We start from the raw sequence: 17,091 nt of genomic DNA, 5'->3' as shown, positions 1-17,091 counted from the left end.
TTGGACAAAAATGATGAAGGACTGAAGCTAAGACATGTTAAATAATATCCTGCAAACTTCCACACCAACAGAAGATTAAGAGTTTAAAGCAAAATTTGAAGCTTAAAACAAATTTCAAATAAACACACTGCTTTTGGACTCACAAGAGCATTTGTTCTTTTGGCTGTGGTCATTGGTGAGTCTCCCCAGACCAGCTACAGACAGCTCTGTGGAACAAGGTTCCCACAGCCAAGTCGAAACCGCAGCGTAAATTCTCCCTGCTGTAACCTGCATGAACCTTCCCTAGACTATTTCCTTTCATGGCGTCAAGTTTAATTCTTCCCCATCAAATTCCAGCTCTGCAGATTAGTATAGACTCCTACATTGTTTGATTCTAGAATCTTCCCTCTACAGCTCATCATCCATACCGCTTTAGTAGCTACTGCTCTAAAATATGCAATTGTACTTCCTCTACTCTAGAATATTTGTGATGTCTTTGTCTCTTTGGGTTTTAAGTTCTGACTCCTTGGGATGGTAGTTCACCCCTCAACCTCCCTTCCTAGCTTCAGCTTTCGCCTTCTCCGACTTAAGTTACAGATTTTTCTAGTCACATTGAAAAGATGCAGTAGCCTCTATCTGAGCCATTGAGAACTAAACTCTGGTCTGAGTCCTTCCACTAAAAGTACCATTTCCCACGTGTGGTCACAGCCAGACACAAATTCCTACCAGATCCTTGAAGCCGCAGGCTTCTCCCACTTGGTTGTAATTTGATTCAAATCCATACTGTCAAACCTTTGTAAGCTTAGACTCTTGTCCAATAGAATCTGGGGGCTGCGGGGGCAGGGGTTCAGAGTGGGATGCCTGAATGAAACTTGGCCCTTTCCAAGCTCCACATAAATTCTGAAAGCCCTTCCCACTGGAAAGGGTACTTGTGGTCCCGGTGGTTTTTATTTCTGTAGTGTCATTGTTCAGGTCAAGACAATAGATTAGAGAAAACGTGTATTATTGCTGAAAACAAATCCTAGAGAACGTATTGGCAGATGATATTTTAATTGGTTCAGCCTCTCAAGTGATTAAATAATCATGAAAGCCCTTCTGTTTAACAACTGCGTGAGGTGCTTTGTATTCGAGCCTCAGAGTGGAGCAGTTTCTAGCTGTTAAAGCTTTGATTGATTTTTCCATATCAAATACAATGTTACGGTCTATTGTTTCCATAGCACACGCAGAGCATCTGTCTTCAAATTCAGTCTGTGATCCTGGGCTAGCCAGTAATACTTTATATGACCACATACTTCCATTACAAGTATGAGTGGATTAATATTGATTTTTTTTCCCTTCTCCTGTCTGAGACTGAAGGTCTGTCTTAACAGCAATCATTTACACAGCTGGTATATAAGGATACGCTTACTCCTTCTTACTCTCATAGCAAGGATTATAGCTTTGTCGGAACTTCAATCTTGGCTATTTTTAACCCAAAAATAGGTTGAAAAGGGTAACATACTTTGCAGCTCCAGTCATTTCTGTTACCACATGTTTCCAATAACATCTTGGAGTTATCTGAAAGCTTTGAACTTTTATAGTCTATACAAAACTTGAAGGAAACCACTACGAACTGGTAGAAGTGCGGAACGTCATAAATTCAACACAACCTGACTTCATTAGACATCAAGAATTCCAAAGTGAGTAAGCAAGACGGATAGAGAGCCAGGTTACAATTTTAAAATTTGGAAGCCTTAAGTCAAAGCTGTCCAGAAGGCTTTATGCTTTGCGCTGCTGCAATTCCCCTCGTCTCTCTCCTCCACAGTCCCAAAGACATCCACACCCATCTCTGCGTTTCTCAAGAATATTGTCCTGCCTGGAATGTTCTTATTCTTCTTTACAGCTGCACTAAATTTAGCCACCCTTCAAACTCAAGATTAAATTTGACCTTTTCTCGGGCCTTTTGAAAGTATTCCGGATCTTGGTGATTTCCCCTTTAGCAGGCTTAGAAAGCTGTACTAGAAAATTTAACTTGTAATTAAATTACTCACGGTGTTCAGATAATTCAGCAAGAATACAACTCAGGATGCAGGAAGCTGCAAGATCAAATAGACGAGGAAAGGTTCAAACATGATGTCTTATAACCTTACTTATTCCTGAATGTGTGCTACTGTTTATTAATACAGTGTTTCATCTAGCACTTGTTATCACATAGCATAGTAGTTGAGAGTTGAAAATGGCAACCCAGAATTCAGTCCCTCACCTTAATACTAGCAAAATTAAAAAGGGGACTGATTTACGGATTAAAAAGCTAAGCCCTTTTCCAAACTCTACCACTATCAAATTATATAATTGGGAAGTTTCATACCCGGAGAGAATTATTTACTATTTGAGGATTAACAATCGGCTCTGAAAGTTATGCTGTCCATTGAAACTCAAAGAACTCCTATCTCTTTCACATTTTCAATTTAAAATCCACAGGAGGTGTCAAGATTGAGTACCAAAACTCATTTTCTAAATTCCTGCTAGAGGAGACTGAGAGAGGGAATCCAAAGCAAACAATATATAAACTATCAAATAGTTAAACTGCAACATGGGTTGTGAAAATGAAGAAATGTTTTGTAGATTTATAAAAGTCACCCAAGAAGGAAAACACACTACCAATGACCCAGAATGTCTTTTTCTGTTCTTTTATGGTGTTAAGTGTTGGAAGCAGGATGAATTCATGCTAACGTTACACACCGCACTGAGCCCCATCCCCAGCCCTAGTCCCAGCCCCAGCCCCAGCCCCAGCCCCAGCCCCAGCCCCAGCCCCAGCCCCTCCCTGCTTCTGATTGGCTATAAGACCATACTGAGCTCTTGAATGTAACTGACATTGGTTTTTCTAGAAATTTTGACTATGGAGTAACTTTACATAAATCACAGACCTTGTTATTGTGGTTGTTCAAGTCTTTGGTTTTTTTCTTTTTTTATTGGATATTTTATGTAGTTACATTTCAAATGTTATCCCCTTTCTTGGTTCCTCCTTTTCCCATTCTACTCCCCCTCTGCTTCTGTGAGAATGCTCCCCTGAACTCCTGACTCACTGCCCTAGCATTCCCCTATGCTGGAGCATCAAGCCTTCACAGATCAAAGGGCTCCCCTCCCATTGATGCCACATAAGGCCATTCTATGCTACATATGTAGCTAGAGCCATGGGTCCTTCCATGTGTACTCTTTGGTTGGTGATTTAGTCCCTGGGAGCTTTGTGGGGTCTGGTTGGTTGATTTTGTTGTTCTTCCTATGGGGTTGCAAACCCCTGGAGTCCCCAGTGCTCGGTCTGCATCTATATCTGTGAGGTTCTGGCAGGGTCTCTCAGGAGACATTTAATACCAGGCTCCTGTCAGAAAGCACTTCTTGGCATCAGCAATAATGACTGGGTTTGGGGTTGCATCTACATGGATCCCCAGGTGAGACAGTCTCTGAATGACCTTTTGTTTAGTCTCTGCTCCACTCTTTGTCCTTGTATTTCCTTTAGACAGGAACAATTCTGAGGTAAAATTTTTAGAAGGGTGGGTGGCCCCATCCTCCAACCAGGGACCTTGCTTAACCTTTGGATATGGTCTCTACAGGTTCTCCCTCCCCTTTGTTGGGGATTTCAGCTAATCTCATCCCTGTTGGTTCCTGGGAGCCTCTTGCTTTCCTGGCATCTGTGACTTGCTGGTGGCTACCCTCAGTTCCCCATGCCCATTGCTACACATACCTGTTCAAATTCCTGACCCTCTGTGGAAGAATTTACATGGACCAATTCTTATCTGCTTGTACAAAGCTCAAGTTCAAGTGGATCAAGGACTTTAACTTAAAACAAGTCACATTGAAACTAATAGACAAGAAAGCTGGGAAGAGCCTTGAAAACATGAACCCAGGTGACATTTTCCTGAACAGAGCACCGATGACTTATGCTATAAGATCAAGAGTTGAAAAATGGGACCTCATAAAATTGAAGAAGCTTCTTTAAAGCAAAGGACACGGTCAATAGGACAAAATGGCAACCAACAGACTGGGAAAAGATGTTTCCAATCCCACATCTGATAGAGGGCTAATATCCAATATATACAAAGAACTCAAGAAGTTAGAGTCCAGAGAGTCAAATAACCCTATTAAAAATGGGATACAAAACTAAACAAAGAATTCTCAGCTGAGGAATATGGAATGGCTGAGAAGCACCTAAAGGAATGTTCAGCATCCTTAGTCATCAAGGAAATGCAAATCAAAACAACCCTGAGATTCCACCACACACCAGTCAAGATGGCTTAGATCAAAAACTCAGGTGACAACTGATGCTGACAAGGATGTGGAAAAGAGCAACACTACTCCATTGTTGGTGGGATTGCAAGCTGGTAGTACCAGTCTGGAAATCAGTCTGGAGGTTCCTCAGAAAATTCGATATATTACTACCTTAGGAACCTGCTATACCACTCCTGGGCATATACCCAAAAGATGCTCCAACATGTAACAAGGACACATGCTCTACTATGTTCATAGCAGCTTTATTTATAATAGCCAGAAGCTGGTATTCCTTCAACAGAGGAATGGATACATTTACACAATGGTAGTACACAATACTACTCATTAAAATGAATGACTTCATGAAATTCTTAGGCAAATGGATGGAACTAGAGAATATCATCCTGAGTGAGGTAACCCAGTCACAAAAAACATCCATGGTATGTACTCACTGATAAGTAGGTATTAGTCCAAATGCTCAGAATACCCAAGAAACAATTCACAGACCATCTAAAACTCAAGAAGAAGGAAGACCAAAGAGTGGATGCTCCAGTCCTTCCTAGAAGGGGGAACAAAATACTCATGAGAGGTAGAGGGTGGGAGAGACTTGGTTGACCAAGTCTTGCACAGAGCCTGGTCTGTAGAGGAGCTCAGTGAATATGTATTGAATGGTTGGATCCATTACCCCTTCACATGCTTTGTTGTATAGCTTGTTCAAACTAGTTCTATTTAAACAACCCACAGATATATGACTAATTCTATGAGGGCCTGACAGTACTCCATTCCCAGGAGAGTTCTCTAATTCCATACTTTAACTTGATCTACATGACTGCCTCTTTCATGTTTTTATCTTTCATTCAAAAATGTACTGTACAATCTAGGCACATTAAACTAATTTTGCTTTTCGAAAAGCAGTAAGGTTGTTAGAAGTAAGTGCTGCTGGAAGTCACTGGTTTTCCTGAGCATTTTTGCCTCCTTCTATGTCTTTGGGTGAATGGAAAGAGCTGAGGAAGCAGTCTGTGCATTTGTGTTCTACAGTGTTGTTTCAAGGATGCCTATTGTGGTCCACAGTACATCTAAGGATGATGAGGTGCAAAGTGAAAAGTAATGAAAAGCAACCCCTCGTCTTCATGTCTCTGCATGCTGTCCCATAGGTGTATTTTAAAGCATTCTTGCATGTACTTGATAATGCTAAGAGACACAGCACAAATAATTGTCCCACAAGGTTGCTTGTTAGTTCTATTTAAAGTCATTATAGACATGTGAAGAAGAGAAAGATTCAGAAAAATTCTTATAAGGAGTAATTCTAATTCATTCTTGCAAGAGGACAGACTGAGACAATGTGGAGCTGTGAAGAGACGGGGGTGACTTCCATTTGGTTATTGTCAGGCATTGTGAGAAATACCAACCACTGAGTAACCATTTCTATTAGTGGTTTCTGGCTACTACCATATGAACTCTGTGCTTGTACAGAATATTGTCAGAGTGTGCGTCACAGAAACTGACTATTGGATGAAAATAAAAGCAGCATTTTGAACTAGTTATATATGACCTCAAAGAACTGTTAGAAAGCCTGGAGATGTGACACACTTTCCAGAGGGGAGGTGGGTGATAAGAATTAGTCCCCATCCAGTTGGATAGATCATTCTTGTCCAAAGAAACTCCTGCACTCATGACTATCCATTTATTGAACTTCTGCTAGTAACTATAGAGTAACTGGTAGACACTGAATGTCCCTCGTCCATTCATGCTGAGGCCTTAACCTCATGTGTGATGTTACGAAATGAGACCTTGAGAAGAAATCAGTAAGATGAGACTGTAAGAAAAGGGCTTCATGGTGGCCTTCTACTAAATGTGCTCTTTCTGTGTCTATCTCTTCTGCCAAGTGAGGACACTGTGACAAGAGCACGGTATGTGAACTGACAAGAGAACACTTACTAGAACCCACCACTGCTGCCTTTTTATGGCAGCTTCAAGAACTGCCAATTTTTTGTTGGTTTGTTTCATTTTTAAGCTGCCCTATATCTAGGATCTAATATTGTGCAATGGTTACCTATTCCAAACATAAAATACTTTATACAACATCTGAAGAACACGGGTACAAAGAAAGCATAGCTCCAACTCTCACATTGGATCTTAAAATATACAATTTCTCCTGTCTACACTTATAATGAGTTAATCTTTGAATGTATTTAGTAGGGTACACAGCTTAAGTAGCAATTTTTATATCATTCTTTTAGATAATAGTAATACTCTGCTCGCTGCCTCCCTAGCCTCCTCCCCCTAGCGCTCAGAGGTAACTGCTTTCATTTCTCTGTTGGGTTCTTCTTGGTTTTCTCTTTGTATTTAACAATAAGTTTATATTACTATTTATTCACCTATTGGGATTAGGCAATATCCATTGATTTCCCTCTAAGGTAGCTGAAATTCTGTTTCACATCAGACAACTTCATTGTCTTCTACTCTTAATGTGTAAAGGATTTCAACTAAATAAGTACAGGGTCCAGAAGTATAATATGCATATAATTCTACTTGACTGTGATTCATATACCTTGAAAAATTTAGAATTGTTTTGTCAAACCTACTAAATACTAGAAATAACTTACTAAATATTGAAGAAGTATTTTTTAATCACTAAGGACCTACCACCTATAGGATCCTTTCTTCCTTCTCTAAACCGAAGCAAAAATCTGGGCATGGTTAGAGTGATAGGAATCTAAGATATCCTTACATTATGTGTTGCTGTGTTGCCCACTCTGAGACTTGGATAGTTGAGTTTTCTCTGTTTTGATTTGTAGTCTTAATTCATTATATATCTTTCAGGTTACCCCCGGAAAGAATCCCCTTGTGCTGAATTCTCTTTACTCTGTCGTTGTGTCTTATTGAGAGTGTAATTAGCGACTGAATTCAAGGATGGAAGCAAAATTTTGTCATCATATGGGAAGTTTAGCTCTGCTCTCTTCTAACAGTCATTGAACTTACAGTTCTCTACTATATTTTTGGCGATCATGATTTTGTGGATATAATTTTGTTCTCTAAGGATATTAATTTTAGTCCATTTGGTTTTCTTTTGTCCCCTGTAATCTCTAGTTTCTCTATGGCATGAATATATTTACCTGGAATGAATATATTCTTGGTAGTATATTTATAAACGAGAAAACAGAAAATTGGGAATTGATTTACCTCAAGACCCAGCTGCTATACCACTCCTGAATATATGCCAAAATGATGCTCCAATGCCAAAATGATGCTCCACCATAACACAAAGATACTTCCTCAACTATGTTCATAGAGTCTTTATTCACAACAGCCAGAAACTGGAAACAAACTTGATGTTCCTAAACCGAAGAACAGATAATGAAAATGTGGTACATTTATACAATGGAATATTACTCAGCTATTAAAAATAAGAATGTCATCAAATTTGCTGGCAAATGGGTAGAACTAGAAAAGATCAACCTCAGTGAGGTAACCCAGACACAGAAAGACAAACACGGTGTTTACTCACTTATATGTGGATATTAGTTGTAAAGTAACGGATAACCATGCTATAAACCACGGACCCAAAGAATCTAAGTAACAAGAAGGGCTAAAGTGGGTTCACGGGAATCTCACTGAGAAGGAGAAATAGAATAGACATCATGAGTAGATGGGGAGAGAGGACTGAAAATGGGTGAGAGATGGGAATGGGAATAGGAGGGACAGGTATGAGGATGACAGAGGGAAAGAGTACTGGGAGACAACTGGAATGGGGAGGAGCCACCTCTGGGATGAGGGAGAAACCTAGGGCAATGGAAGCTCCCAGGAACCTATGAGGGTGACTCCTAAGACTCCAAACAATGGGGTTATGGAGCCTGAACCAGCTGTCTCCTTTAACCAGGCAAGACTTCTAATGGAGGGGCCCAGATACCAACCCAGGCACAAAACTTTTGACCTACAATTTTTTCTGCTTACAAGATATGCAGGGTGGGGGTGGGAGGTTGAGGTAAAGAAGGCACAGAAATTGAGGGAGTTACTAACCAATGACTGGTCCAGCTTGAGACCCATGCCATGAGAAGGAGTCCACCTCTGACTCTGGTGATGATATTCTGCTGTCCTTGCAGCCCAGAGCCTGATATAGTTGTCATCATCAAAGAGGCTTCACCCAGCAACTGATGGAAACAGATGTAGAACCCCACAGACAAATATTAGGTGAAACTTAGGGAATCCTGCAGAAGAGAGGGAAGAAGAATTGTAGGAGTCAAATGGGTCAAGGAGACCCACAAAATCAACTAATGTGGGTCCATTGGGGCTCACAGAGACTGAACTATCAATCAGGGAAACTGCTTGGGACTGACCTAAATCTTTTGTACATCTGTTACAGTTGTGTCCTTTGATCTCCATGTACGCCTCCTAATAGTGGGAGCAAGGGCTGTCTCTAACTCTGTTGCCTGCCTTTAGGACCCTTTCCTCCTACTGAGTTGCCTAATCTAGTCTTAATCGGAAAGGATGCACCTAGTCTTAGGGCAACTGCTATGCCAGGGCTGGTAGATATCGATGGGAGACTTGTCCTTTGAAAAAGAGAGACAGAGAAGTATCGGATGGTGATGCAGAAAGGGGAGGTTTTGGGGAGGAGTGGGGGGCAGAGGAGGGAGGGAAACTGAGGTCAGGGGTAAAATGAACTAAATAAGTTAATTAATTTTTAAAAGAAAGCAAAGAAGTATATGTTTATGAGCTTATTTGCTGGTTGCATTTTTATATTATCAAGTAACAAGTTTATTTAATGTGGAAACTCCAGGGTCATAAAGAAAAAGTCAGTTTTTTTATTCTAATAGCATGATTGGAAGGAGATACCAATTGCTCTGTAAACGGATTCAGAAATTTCTTTTAACTCTTTTTTTATTGGATTTTTTATTTACATTTCAAATGTTATTCTTTTCCCAGTTTCCCATCCATATGCTCCCTATCCCATCCCTTCTCCCCCTTCTTCTATAAGGGTGTTTCCCCTCTCCAACCACCATCCACCTTACCACTTCTCCACACTGACATTCCCCTACACTGGGGGGATCCAGCCTTGGCAGGACCAAGGGCTTCTCCTCCCATAGGTGCCTAATACTGTAGAGAGCGGTGCGGCGAAACAAAGATGGCGCCGACATCCAGCCTTGTCTGGATATAAACGACTTACTGCGCATGTGCAGGCTTGTCCCCTTGCTAGGGCTCCCTCTAGTGGTGAACAGCGGTACTGCACATGTGCGGTTTATGCACCAGGTGTTAGTTGACCGTTAATATGCTAATGAGGTGATTCATTCTCCGCCAATCCCTGGAGGACAAGTAGTGGGGTGATCCAAGCCCCACCAATCCCTGAGAGATAATTAGCATACTGTTGTCTATATAAGCTGAGCGATTTTGCTGCTCGGGGTCCCTGTTCAAGAGAGCTGTAACACTGAGAAGAGCTGTAACACTAAGAAGAGCTGTAACACAGTAAAGGCTTGCTCGCAGAAGAATCCTGTTGCCGCGTGTCGTTCTTGCTGGCGGGACATTGGGCGCGCGACAAGTGGTGCCGAGACCTGGGAACCAACATCGCCGGTGCCGAGGGGACCCTTCAATGTGCTGAAGAGGATTCAGAACTGCGAGAAGGTAAATTAAAAGGTAAGCTTCGAGAGGCATGCCCCTTTTTGGAAGAGAGCATGTCAGAAACGGAGCGGAGTGAGAAATTAGGCTTCCGAGAGGCATGCCCCTTTTTGGATTTAAGAGAGCATGTCAGAAACGGAGCAGAGTGAGAAATTAGGAGCGCCCAAAAAGAAAAAGGTTACTAAAACAAAAGTGAAGAGATACAAAAGGCGGAAGAAACGCTGCTGGAGGAAAAAATAAGAGTGCCCGGGAGGACGAAGTACAAGTCATCCGGAGAGGATACTTTGTATCCATTAAAAGAATTAGAAGCCTTAGAACTGGCTGGCAGTGACTCTGAGCAAGAGTTGTCAGAGTCCGAGGAGGAGGAATTAGAGGAAGACGCAGCCATATATGAGGAAGAAAGATATGGGCCTAGGTGGAGAGCCACTGTGAAGAAACCTAAAGTTATGGATCCTTTGTGGGCAAGGCTGGTAATTTTGTTTCTTTTTTTCTTTGTGTGGGATAGAGAAGCCACAGACGGCAAGCTTAAGCCCGGACCAAAACCTCTTTGGCAAATGGTCCCTGCCTGCTTAGAGGATAAACAATGTGAGGAAGCCGTTAGAGCCGTTAGGACAGGTCAGAGGGTCCTTGCAGAGCAACAAAGTATGTCAGAGGGAGAAAAGGTCTCCAAAGAAAAAAAAGAAAAGAAAAGGAGATAAAAGGAACAGAGAGAAGGCAGAGATAAAAAAAGAGGATAATCAGGACCAGGAAACAAATAAGATATATTCTTTAAAAGCCTTGACCTTAGAAATGTCAGACAATCTAGAAAGCATCACCGACAGCTTAGAGAAAGTGAAACTAAAGGTAGAACCATCGGGTCCCGGGCCTCCCGCAGAGCAACAAAAGGAAGCGCAGGACTCGACCTCAGTTCGACCACCAGACTCGTATTGACCCCTCGAATGGGAACTCAGGTGGTGGATACAGATTTTAAAGGCCCCAGTAAGCAGAATTCAGAAGGATCACAGAAACTGAAAGCATGTGCAAAGATAAAGATTTGGGGTAGTGGTAGTGGACAAGGTAATAATGGTAAAATGTTTTTGTGTATGTGTTCTTTTAGAGTTATGTTAAAATCTAGAGAAGCAAAGTCGATTCTCATAGATGCTTCTAGTCTTTGGACCCTGACTAGAGACAGTTTACACCCTGGACAAGAGAGAGAATGGGGTTGAGAAAAACATTCCTCCCGAACTCTCCACAGATGCTTTGGCAAAAGAAGGAAATGAGCTTAAACTTTTTGGAGCTCTCCTGGGAACAGAAGGAGGTGGGAGACGTCTTGCCTCCTTGCTGGCTCCTATTGGAGAAGTGCTTATTTCTGGTTCTGGATTCTTTAGGTAGGATATTTGGGTCCTTTTGGTGGAACACCATCTAGTTCTTTTCCTCTGTGTCTATTGTCTGTCCTTGGTGCACCAAGCTGTCCATGTATGTCAATTTATGTCTGGGTTTTGCTTCTCCTTGCTTGAATGTTTTGTGTTTCATGTTTAAAAGAAAAGGTTAAAATTTTAAATGCTGGTTGATTCACCCATTGATGTAGCTTTAACTCCTTTCAAGAAAGGAACAAATAAATAAAAAGTTTCAATTGGCTTTTGGAGCCTGCATCTGTAGCTAGAAGCCTAAGTCGGCTGGGCAAGCTCCCCAGGGGGCTGGCTAAATGTTTACACTAGCCGATCCTAAAGACACAAGGAGCTTCACAGCTTCTAAGGAAATGGAACTGATAGAAAAGTCTTTGACTGTGATTATTGGACTCAACAGGTGACAAGGTGTTTCTCTTAAAACTACAGCTAGAAAAAGTAAAAATGGTGATTGATTTAAATATTAAAGGTATGTGTAGCCACTTCATTTTTGTTTTCTGATTGGTTTTAAATGAATGAATATTCTCTACATGCCTTGGTTATGGACTATTGGCTTTTAAGTTATTGGATATGATTTAAAAAATGTAACATTGGAGGAAAGTAGAAGATTAGAAAAGGCAATGCTAAGAAGGTACAAGGAAAAGGAAGATCTGCTTTTGTGTATACTAAGAACCTTTTGTCAGCCTACAGGAGTGCTATGGCAACAAGGTCCACTTCTTTGGATTTATCCCCATACTTCTCCAAATAAGACCCTTGAATATTACACTTCTGCTGTTGCACAGCTTGCTGTGTTAGGCGTTAAATCTTGTATTCAGCATTTTGGTATTTTACCCAAGAAAATTATTATACCATATACAACAGCTCAAATAGAAACATTGTGTGCCTTGATAGATGATTGGGCCATATTACGCTGTAGTTTTGATGGAGAGTTTGACAATCATTATCCTAAGGATCCTTTGCTACAATTGTTTTTTTTTTACTGAACATGCAGTGATCTTTCCTAAGATCACTGCCTCAGAGCCTTTGCCAGAGCCTTTGTTAGATATTTATACAGATGGCTCCAAAACAGGTGTAGGTGCCTATATGGTTGATTCTCAAGAACCAGTATTAATTCAATACAGTCCAGGTACCCCCTAAATTACAGAATATAAAATTGTATTGAAAGTTTTCAAAAGATTTCATGATTATTTTAATTTAATTTCTGATTCTGCTTATGTAGTTAATGCTGTGCGCTCACTTGAAATTGCAGGGCCAATTCGGTCGACTAGTACTGTATGTCAAATTCTTTTAGAATTACAAAATTTGATTTGGGCCAGAAAAAATAAAATTTTTATACAACATATTCGAGCCCATACTAATTTGCCTGGTCCCATGGCCAGTAATAACGCCCTGGTGGATGCTAGTACTCGTAGAGAGTTTATTTTTCGTGCTGCTCCGGTTGATCTCGCTAGAGGATTTCATCAAAAGTTTCATGTACCTGCTTTTACTCTTCAACAAAAATTTAAAATCTCTAGAGCTGCAGCTCGTGATGTGGTGTTAAGTTGCCAAAATTGTGTTCAATTTCACCACCCTCCTCATGTGGGTATTAACCCTCGTGGTCTGATCCAGCTAAAACTTTGGCAGATGGATGTCACACACATATCTCAATTTGGAAATTTAAAATATGCTCATGTTTCTGTTGATACCTGTTCTGGTATTATACACGCTACTCTGATGACTGGTAAAAAAGCTCATAATGCCATTAGTCATTGCTTAGAGGCATGGGCAGCCTGGGGAAAGCCTGATAGTCTCAAGACAGACAACAGGCCTGTCTACACTGCAAAGTCTTTCCAGGCATTTTGCCAGACAATGCAGGTCAAACATACTACAAGATTACCATACAATCCCCAAGGTCAAGGAATTGTGGAAAGAGTACATCGTACCTTAAAAGAGCTTATACAAAAACAAAAAGGGGGAATTGCCAGCAGCTGAACACCAAAAGAACAACTTTCATTAGCTCTTTTTACTCTAAATTTCTTAATTCTGGATGCGCATGGCCGTTCTGCCACGGATCGCCATGCTGCTACTACACCTATAACTAATGTAGAAGTAAAGTGGAAGGATGTCTTAACTGATGAATGGCGTGGCCCAGATCCCGTGATTTCGAGATCTAGGGGAGCGATTTGTGTTTTTCCGCAGAATCAAGAAAATCCAATTTGGGTACCTGAGTGTTTGACTCGAAGATTGCCTTCTGCTCTTCCTGAAGATGAGACTACGAACCCTACTATTACTACTGGGAATGGTAATACAGGTTAATTCTCTCACCCTGTGGGCTATTGCCAGATCCTGGCCAGTACCCATGCCAGTTCATAGCAATTCTACTGTTTTGAGAATAAGACTGACAAGCATAATCTCTGGTCTTGGTTTCAATGGGTGCTGTCCAATGAGCAAGGGGCATATACATCCCTGACCCCCTTTGCTAGGTTGATGGGTGAGAATTTCGTGCTGTATAATGTTTCAGCTACCAGAAAAAAATGATACCAGGTTGACCAATATTCAATATAATAACCTCTTGGCAAATAATATTGCCACTAGTATCAGTAATGTGTTAGATCACCTTTTTTCTTTCTGATAAGCACTAATGTCAGCAATGGTGTTTTAAATTGTAATAGCTCTGATGTAGTCTGCTATTTAGTTGAATGCTGGGATGGCACCAATGACACCGCAGTGATGGTTAAGATTCCCTCCTTTGTGCCAATCCCAGTGGAGGCAAACCCAGATAGCTTTCCTATTCTTAATTTGCTGAAAGCCAAAAAAGATTTTGGAATTATGGCAGCCATAATTTCAGCCATTGTGCTGTCTGCTGCCGCAGCTACCACAGCTGCAATCGCTATGACCAATCAAATACAGACAGCTGAGACTGTCAATCAGAACTGCAGTGGCGCTAGAGATACAAAAAGAATTTAATACCCATTTGGCATCTGGCCTTCTATTAGCCAATCAAAGGATAGATTTAGTTCAAGAACAAATTGAAGCACTGTATCATATGACACAGCTGTCTTGCGTTTCCTCCCTTAGAGGTTTATGCATTACTCCTTTGCGAAATAACTTTTCTCAGCATTCTCAACAGAGCAAAGAAATCTCAAATTATCTGAAAGGAAACTGGTCCATGAAAGCAGAGCAACTATCAAGACAATTGCTGATGCAGATTGCTGTCCTCAACAGCACTAGGCTGGACCCCATCACAGTTGAAGACTTTACCTCATGGGTTACCGATGCTTTCTCCCTTTTTAAGGAGTGGGCGGGCATGTTTGTCCCGGGGAGCTATTGTCCTCCTGGGATGCGGAGTAGGTCTCTGGCTTATTGGCTGTTTAAAAAGAGAACATGCCAGACACAAAGTGGTTGTTTACCAGGCTATGACCACCATTAAAAAGGGTGCTTCTCCCAACATATGGCTGGCCTCTTTGAAAGATCAAGAGTTCGCCCTAGATCATTTTTGTCACAGTCATGTGGAATCATTGTATTCAGGGACGGGCAACTTTCCTCGAACTCGGACCAACCTAAGACACGGGGCCCGGTGGCGATAGGGTAACTATATGACGGGTAAGGCCGAGTTTGGATGAGAACGACCTAAGACAGGAGCAATGACAAGATTGACGTGACACCCAGATCTAGACCAGTCATTTTATTAAACAAAAAAGGGGGAGATGTAGAGAGCGGTGCGGCGAAACAAAGATGGCGCCGACATCCAGCCTTGTCTGGATATAAACGACTTACTGCGCATGTGCAGGCTTGTCCCCTTGCTAGGGCTCCCTCTAGTGGTGAACAGCGGTACTGCACATGTGCGGTTTATGCACCAGGTGTTAGTTGACCGTTAATATGCTAATGAGGTGATTCATTCTCCGCCAATCCCTGGAGGACAAGTAGTGGGGTGATCCAAGCCCCACCAATCCCTGAGAGATAATTAGCATACTGTTGTCTATATAAGCCGAGCGATTTTGCTGCTCGGGGTCCCTGTTCAAGAGAGCTGTAACACTGAGAAGAGCTGTAACACTAAGAAGAGCTGTAACACAGTAAAGGCTTGCTCGCAGAAGAATCCTGTTGCCGCGTGTCGTTCTTGCTGGCGGGACATTGGGCGCGCGACATAATACGGCCATCCTCTGCTACATGTGCAGCTGGAGCCATGGGTCTGTTCATGTGTAGTGTTTGGATAATGGTCCCTGGGAGCTCTGGTTGGCTGGGATTGCTCTTATGGGGTTGCAAGTCTCTTCAGCTCCCTCAATCCTTTTTTTTTTTTAAAGATTTATTCATTTATTAGATATAAGTACACTGTAGCTGTCTTCAGATATACCAGAAGAGGGCATTGGATCTCTTTACAGATGGTTGTGAGCAACCATGTGGTTGCTGGGAATTGAACTCAGGACCTCTGGAAGAGCAGTCGGTGCTCTTAACCAGTGAGCTATCTCTCCAGCCCCCTCAATCCTTTTTCTAACTCTTCCAATGGGGACCCCATTCTCAGTTCAATGGTTGAGGCTATCATTAGCCTCTGTATTTGTCATGCTCTGGCTGAGCCTCTCAGGAGACAGTTATATCAGGCTCCTATCAGCATACACTTCTTGGCTTCATATTTGTAGTGAGCCGTATTGGATTTGGGCCTAGCCGCTTTGTGACTGCATAGCTCAAGTTGGCTACTTGACTCTGGGCTGCATGGCCACAGAGGTTTAACCTTGAAATGACTGCCATACGGACATGAGATTGTTGAACTGAAGCCTCTCCCAGGAAGACCCTGGGAGCAATGACAGGATGTTTCAGCCTGAGCAAAACACCGGATGTCCCTGAGCAGATTCCTGAGAAGGGTTCGACCTTTTCAAAGAACATGGCCCCGGAAGACTGTTGCCTCTTTGTTATAGGAGGATATCTTGCAGTGTAGTGATTCACCTTACATCCTTGGGCACTTCCCAAACTCCCCCACCCTAAGCTTCAGTTCCCGCTTCTATTCCTGCCTCAGAGCTTTAAATGCTGTACATGTCTCTCGATAAACGAGACCTTGACAACAGAACTTTTGCTTGGTCTCCTTCTTCTCTTCACCCCCATTTTGGCCCACAGGTAGAAAGCCTCTTCGGGACCCTGAATAACTGGGTCCCCGCTGGCGGGGACAAATATTGTCTAGATTTGGTGGCCTTATGTGTGTGTATATAAATATAAATGTAAATATAAATATAAATATATACATACATACATACACACACACACACACACACACACACACACACACACACACACATATATATATATATATATATATATATATATATATATATATGCTAGATCCCCAGATGGGGCAGGTTCTGAATGGCCAGTTTTTCAGTCTCTGCTCCAAACTTTGTCTCCTTATCTACCTCTATGAATATTTTTGTTCCCCCTTTTAAGAAGGACTGAAGCATCTGCACTTTGGTTGTCCTTCTTCTTGAACTTCATGTGGTCTGTGGTTTGTTACTTGGGTAATTCGAGCTTTTGAACTAATATCCACTTATCAGTGAGTGCATACCATGTATGTTTTTTTGTGACTGGGTTACCTCACTCAGTATGATATTTTCTCGTTCCATCCATTTGCCTAAGAATTTCATAAAGTCATTGTTTTTGATAGCTGAGTAATAATCCACTGTGTAGATGTACCACATTTTCTGTATCCATTCCTCTGTTGAAGGACATCTGGGTTCTTTTCAGCTTCTGCTTATTATAAATAAGGCTGCTATAGTTGTGCATGTGTCCTTGTTAAATGTTGGAGTATCTTTTGGGTATATGCCCAAGAGAGGTATAACTGGGTTCTCAGGTAGTACTGTATCCAATTTTCTGAGGAACCTCCAGACTGATTTCCACAGTGGTGATACCA

The 17,091-nt window shown here is 41.7% G+C and overlaps 1 long non-coding RNA gene across 1 annotated transcript; it reads left to right on the top strand.

Annotated features, from left to right (window-relative positions):
- The first annotated feature begins 10,054 nt into the window (after window positions 1–10,054).
- Window positions 10,055–15,294, top strand: LOC147999800 (uncharacterized). The gene is made up of 2 exons (XR_015642563.1): window positions 10,055–14,676; window positions 14,834–15,294. It is a non-coding gene; the product is annotated as an uncharacterized LOC147999800 (long non-coding RNA).
- The last annotated feature ends 1,797 nt before the right edge of the window (window positions 15,295–17,091 follow it).

The sequence above is a fragment of the Rattus norvegicus genome, chromosome 18, assembly GCF_021556685.1.
Source record: "Rattus norvegicus strain SHRSP/BbbUtx chromosome 18, alternate assembly SHRSP_T2T, whole genome shotgun sequence".
NCBI lineage: Eukaryota > Metazoa > Chordata > Mammalia > Rodentia > Muridae > Rattus > Rattus norvegicus.
The sequence above is the reverse complement of the archived record's forward strand: the minus strand, read 5'-3'. Positions and strand labels throughout refer to the sequence as shown.